Below are 6,368 nucleotides of genomic sequence, written 5' to 3'. Positions count from 1 at the left end.
GGTGACATGAATTTTGAGGGTCTATTCCACCCACTACAATAGCATAGACAACAATTGTTCAACAAGTGAAGACTATGACTAGTATTTACCTTTTCTAAAAGATGGTTGCAGGCAGGGGTTGGCCGGGGGCTCGGAAGCTGATCTAGAGGGAGGAGGCCCTGTCTTCTGTGCTTGTAGTTTGCCAGTCAGAGAGCTGCTGCTGAGTTAAGATCAGAGATTCTAGAATTCAGGATGCTAAAACTAGGAGCTGGAGAAAACCAGCAGGGACAAAGAAACAGGCAGGAATTGATTAATGATGTGAATTAGTGAGGAATGTGATAGCCGCTATCAAAAATACAAATAGCTGGAGGGAGATGATTAACCAAATGAGAGAATCCAGGTGCTAAACTAAACCTCAGTGAGACCATCTTTAAAAAAAAAAAAAACCGTCAGCCTTATTAAATACCGATCAGGGTCGTTGGCCTCAAAAAGAATTTCTTATGGCAAAGGAGCAGTAACCTGGCCCTCTGCAAACTGCACTTGTGTTAGTTCTCAAATGCAGGGCTGGGTTTTCTACTTTGTGGACTATCAGTGACTTTCCCCACAACCCAGCACATGTGCTGCTTCCCTATTGTCAAAGAGTGTAGGAAGGTTGGAGAGTGGAGATCAATGAGAGCGTCAGACTTGCAAAATGTCATCTGGCAGGTGCATGTACTAACCACAAAGGTGAGGAAGAGGCATCACAAAGATGCAACGTTGTCAGAGAGAGAGGCCTTTCACGTTCTTCTTCCCGTTGGAGACGATTAAGAGTAGAGTGCACTGTCTTTCGCTTTCTTTTCTACGGCTGTGTGGTGGTGCTTTTAGGACTGAAAGCCTCATGGTTAAGTGAGGACACGAGTTTGGGATTCCTAATACAGCTCCTCATTGGTCACCAGGACTTTCAGAGACACTCAGGGTGAGAAGGGAACTTAGAACCTGTCCAGTTCAAGTTCTGACTGTGCAGGTGAGAGGCCCGAGGCCCAGCGATGTAAGTACCCTTTCTAAAATGACTTGCTTGGGCCAAGTTAGGATCCGACCCAGGAACCCAAGCTCTCTCCGTGGATACACCACTGGCTCTGACCACTCTCACCAGGCAGCATTTCTTAAAATACCTAGACTGTCAGGGTGAAGTGCTGCTCTACCTCAAACAAGCTGCTCTATGTGTGCATTTGTGTGTTAAGTTACTGCAAGTGGTTAAAAGGACATTTTTAGGCAAAAAAGAGCTAAGGCAAAATTTTAGGCAAAATAAGACCAAGAGACAGTGGCTTATCAGATGTGCCAAAGACAGATGTCTACCCTCTCTCCTTAGTCTCAGGAAGAACAACTTCCAGCCTTCCTTGAACTTCGGTGTGGCCATGTGGCTGACTTCTGGCCAATGGCATGTGAGTGGAAGTCATGGGGGCCACTTTCCGGCTTGGCCCGCAAAATCCCCCCATGCTGGATCGTCCCTCATTTTCTCCATATACCAAAGTGGAGAGGATGCTAAGGACCTAGAAGAGGACAGAGCCACCATAAGAAAAGGACCTGTGTCCTTGAATGACCCCAAAGAGCACAGACTCCCCTTATCCCATACCCTTTTCTGGACTGTGAAATAAGAAAGTAAACTCTCATTGGGTTAAGCCACTGAGATCTGGGAGCTGTTTATTATAGTGGTTAGCCACCATTATAGGTGTGTGTGGGTGGTTAAACAGAACAGGCCCAGAATCGTTTAGGGGTCCAGCACTCTGGATATACTAGAACGAAGGTTGGCAATGGCGGTTCCCCAAATGTCTGTACTGCAAACTTGTAGGTTTCTCATTCCCTGCTCGCTGGTCTCACTCCAATGTCCCTTAGACCTCTCTTCCTAATTCCCATTCTGTCCCTGCAGTCCCCCTACACACACACACACACACACACACACACACACACACACACACACACACACACACACGCAGCAATTGCGAACTCTGGAACCTTGACCTGAACGTAAGAATTTCAATTCACACTACAGAGACTAGGTGGCAGGGGGCGGGCAACAAAGCTACTTGGCTTGTGAGTTCCCTGGCACAGGCCTGGCCTTAAATATACTTCTCACATGAGAAGTCTGAGGCCCCCAGATCCATGGCATGCATTTCACCCCATGCACTTCCTGCTAATAAGACTCTAAGTTCTTGTCTTGCACGACTTTGTATCCCAGTGAATGTCACAGGATGGGTTGCCTACTATTTCACTGATGGTAATTGAGTCTGACATGGATCAACAGGTGTCAGATCTGTGAAGGAATCACCAAAGAGCCAAACAACACAGGGTACTCAAAATGCAGGGCTGGTTATTTTTGTGTAAAAGGTCAGGAAGGAGGAGCATTGTACGGAGGGACAAAACCAATACTTCATTTCCCCTGAAACTTTGCAAAGAAGATAAGATGTGAGCAGATCTTACACTTTCAAAAGCCATGGGAAGAATGCACTGATTGAAGAAGGGCATTCCCTCCTGCAGGAGGAGGAGGATTAACGAACAAACAAGCAAAACAGTGCAGAAGAGGTGTGACCTGCCAAGGAGAGTGGGGAGATTGTGGGTTTGAATTCTGACTCTATTTGCCAAGAGCATGTCTGTGGATACAGGGTATCATGACCCTGAACCTCAGTGTCCTTATCTAGACAATATAAAATGGAGGTAATGCCTACTTCATAGAGTTGTTGTGAGAAGTAAGATTATGCAGAACAGGGTTTAGTACATCACAGCTTCTGTAATGATTGCTACACAGATGGTGATCATCAGCACCACAATGTCCAAAGCAACTTTCAGAAGATTATAGACTACCGAGAGAAATGGAGAAACTCTTCCTCTTCATGAAGTAGCAGTTGATTCATCATCATCAAGACCGGTAGGTACTAGACGGTTAAGTCAGGCCAGTCATAAACGTATTTTGCAGAAGTCTTTGGCAAAAAGTCTCAACAATTACGCTGTCATTTAAATTCTAGTGACTATGCCTGTTTTGAAACTAGCTGTGCTTAATTCTTCCTCCTAGATAATATGACTTATATCTTAATTTACATCTTGGATTTTTAACAGGCTATTAATCCTGGATTTTTTTTTTTCTTTTTGCTTAACCCTCGAACTTCTCACTGAAATTTAAATTTCCTGTGGCTAACATTAGCAGAAACTTTCTAAAGGAAGGATGCCAAGGTTCTGACCTGTTTTCTTTCTTGCTAATTTTGTATAGATACAAGAAATTGCCATGGGAGAAAATAGTTGCGCTCACCTGGCACCAGCTGACAGTGGCTATGTTTTAGTGAAAGCTTTCATGCCAAGTTACAATCTTATATGTGTTTAGTGGAGGTATCAGGGATTGAACCTAGCACCTTGTGCATTCTAAGCAGGCACTCTATCACTGAACTATACCCTATACAATCTTATTTATAAGGGTAAGACAGATGACTACATGTAGGGACCAGAATGTACTACTGTAATGTTGTTATAAATTATTCATCAAATATATCACTAACCATACTGCACAACTGCAGTTGCATTTTTACTTTTTCCTTCCACTTGTCCTTTGTCCACTTCTGACACAGGGTTTGTTAGTTAACAAGGCTGCATAATAAATTAACCCAAAACTTAGTGGCTTGAAACAACATTTATTACCTTAGAGTCATTTCTGGGTCAGGAATCCATGCCCAGCATAGATACATCCTGTGGCTTGGGAGTCCTTCACAAGGCTGTGATCAAGGAGTTGGCTAGGGCTACTGTCATCTCAAACCTCAACCAAGGAAGGATCTGCTTTACGCTCACTCAAGTGGCTATCGCAGGCCTCAGGTTCTCACTGGCTGTTGGCTGAAGATACCAGTGCTTCACCACATGAGCTTCTAGGTAGGAATACTCACAGCATGGCAGCTCTCTCCAGAGGCAGAGAGCAAGAGATGGTGAGAGAAGGTAAGTGCTATGGTCTGAACGCTTGTGTCCCCCAAAATTCATGTGTTGACACTTAACCCCCAAGGTGATGGTATTAGAAGGTGGGGCCTTTGGAAGGTGATTAGGTGATTAGTGCAGAGCCACAATGAATGGGATAAGGGCCCTTAAGAAAGCCACTGGGAGAGCTCCCTTGCCTCTTCCACTATGTGAGGATACAAGAAGTCAGCAGTCTGCAACCTGGAAGAGGGCTCTCACCAGAACCTGACCGTGCTGGCACCCTGACCTTGGACTTCCAGTCTCCAGAACTGTAAGCAATACATTTCTGCTGTTCTATGGCATTTTGTTGTAGCAGCCCGAACAGACCAAGATAGTAAGCAAGACAGAAGACAGTCAGATGCTTCTCAGTGCTTCTCAAACTAACCCTGGCGAAAGACCAGCTGGTTTTTTTTTCAATCTATTCTAGATCATTACTTTAGTACAATAAAAACAAATTCACTTCTAGAAAAATTAAGTATCAAAAAGCATACAAAAGCAAACCCACTGATCCCAGGTTGGATGTTGTAACAATGCCAAGTTACTATAAAAATTTCTAAATACTTTGCATCCTATTACTTACCTCATCTGGACCAGAAACAGTTTGTGGACTGACACCAGTTTTGGACCATCTTTGAGTAGCACTGGATTTAAGGATTTTAATAAACACAGGTGACTTTTCAAGGTTTTTACAAGACAATGGTTTGCACTCTTCACTTGACTATTCCTGGGTGAAGGGATTCTAGAAAAAAGCAAAAAAAAAAAAATCCCAAAACCTGATTCTTTCTACTCTCACTCAACTCTCTCTGCATTCCTGAAAATGGGACCTTTTGTTATGATGAAGGTCAAAGGTATACAGTATTGATTATGGGTCTCCTGTTTAATATTTGACCTCAGGGTCCTTTATGTGCCCTCCTTCTCACCAGTCTGTAAGCCGCACATTTGAACTGAGCAGTCTGACAGATACTACCATTATCAGTTCACATTTAAAAAATTCATTTACTTATTTGGGTAATCATTGTCTTTAAAGAAATTTTTTAAACAATTTTATTGTGGTATAATTTCTGTACAGGAAACTACACTTATTTCAGATGTACAATTTGATGAATTCTGACAGATATATACACCTAGGAAACCACCACCACAGTCAAGATACCTAACGTTTTTGAATCACTCCCCAAGAGGTGCAAATTTCGAACTCCCAGTTTCTCCCTTCCCACCTCCTTTCCCGTCTGGTAACCATAAGTTTGTTCTCTATGTCTGTGAGTCTGTTTCTGTTTTGTAAATAAGTTCATTTGTGTCTTTTTTTTTTTTCAGATTCCACATATAGGCAATATCATATGGCAAGTTCACATTTTAAAAGGTGAGAACTCAGCCACCTCTCCAACTATGTTAGAAAGGAAGCCTGAAGGTCCTTCCTGCTCCTAGTCTGTTCAGATCCCTCAAAATGCATCTCAAGTGTAAATGCCTCAATTCAACTGAAAAAAATACGTTTTGAGCTGCAAATGTACGCAAGATTCTGGAAGACACCACCTTGAAGAAGGTAACAGCTCTGTTCTCACCTGGTTTACAGTACTTTCTTTATAGTCATTTACATCTTTATAATATTTTGGCATCTGAAAGCATTCTTCCCCTCCCTAATGAAACCGTGAACTTACTGAACAATAGTATTTCATTTCATAGCCTTTACAGCCTCCAGCATAGCATCAGGCAGTTTACTAGGTCCTCAGTAAAAACAGAGGTAAATGCTTGAATTCAGCAGACATTAATCGAGCCCAGACAGCAAATCCCTGACCAGGGGCTAACTGCTGTGAACAGGGCTACTGTCCCCAATGTCACTAACCTAGTGAGCATCACTCTTCCAGCCACTTCAACTCCCATAACCCACCCTCCAAGACTTAAAGCAGAGAAGTCTGCTTCTACTCCCCGGGCTCTCACTGGGGAAACTGACATCTAGTGTGAAGTTCTTATTACACCAGCCTCAAAAGAAAGGAGAAAACCAGGTTGAAGAAGGGGGGTCTTCAACTTCTTACACAGTTGGGCATCCCCTTCCTCCCTTTCACTGCTCCCCCTCAAGGAAGGGAGTGACAGTTCGCAAAACCTACAATGGCACGGCCCTGCTGGGTACCACACTGGCACAAAGGTGAACCAAACAGGTTTTTTTGGCCCTCAAGAATTTATAATGGACGGATCTGATCAATCTCAACTACAATGCAAAGTGAAATGCGCCAAGTTTTGCAATACTAGCATATGGAGAAATCACTGTGGAAGAACAGATGGGGAAGAGAATTCCAAATGGTGAAAATTCAGATGATATGTCTTTGGGTTAAGCCTTGGAGGATGGGTAATACACATAATGGATAACACTCAGCACTTCCTACCTACCAAGTGCAGTGGTTGGTGGTATACATGTATCTCATTTGTGG

Source organism: Camelus bactrianus, chromosome 7 (genome assembly GCF_048773025.1).
Source record: "Camelus bactrianus isolate YW-2024 breed Bactrian camel chromosome 7, ASM4877302v1, whole genome shotgun sequence".
NCBI lineage: Eukaryota > Metazoa > Chordata > Mammalia > Artiodactyla > Camelidae > Camelus > Camelus bactrianus.
The sequence above is the reverse complement of the archived record's forward strand: the minus strand, read 5'-3'. Positions refer to the sequence as shown.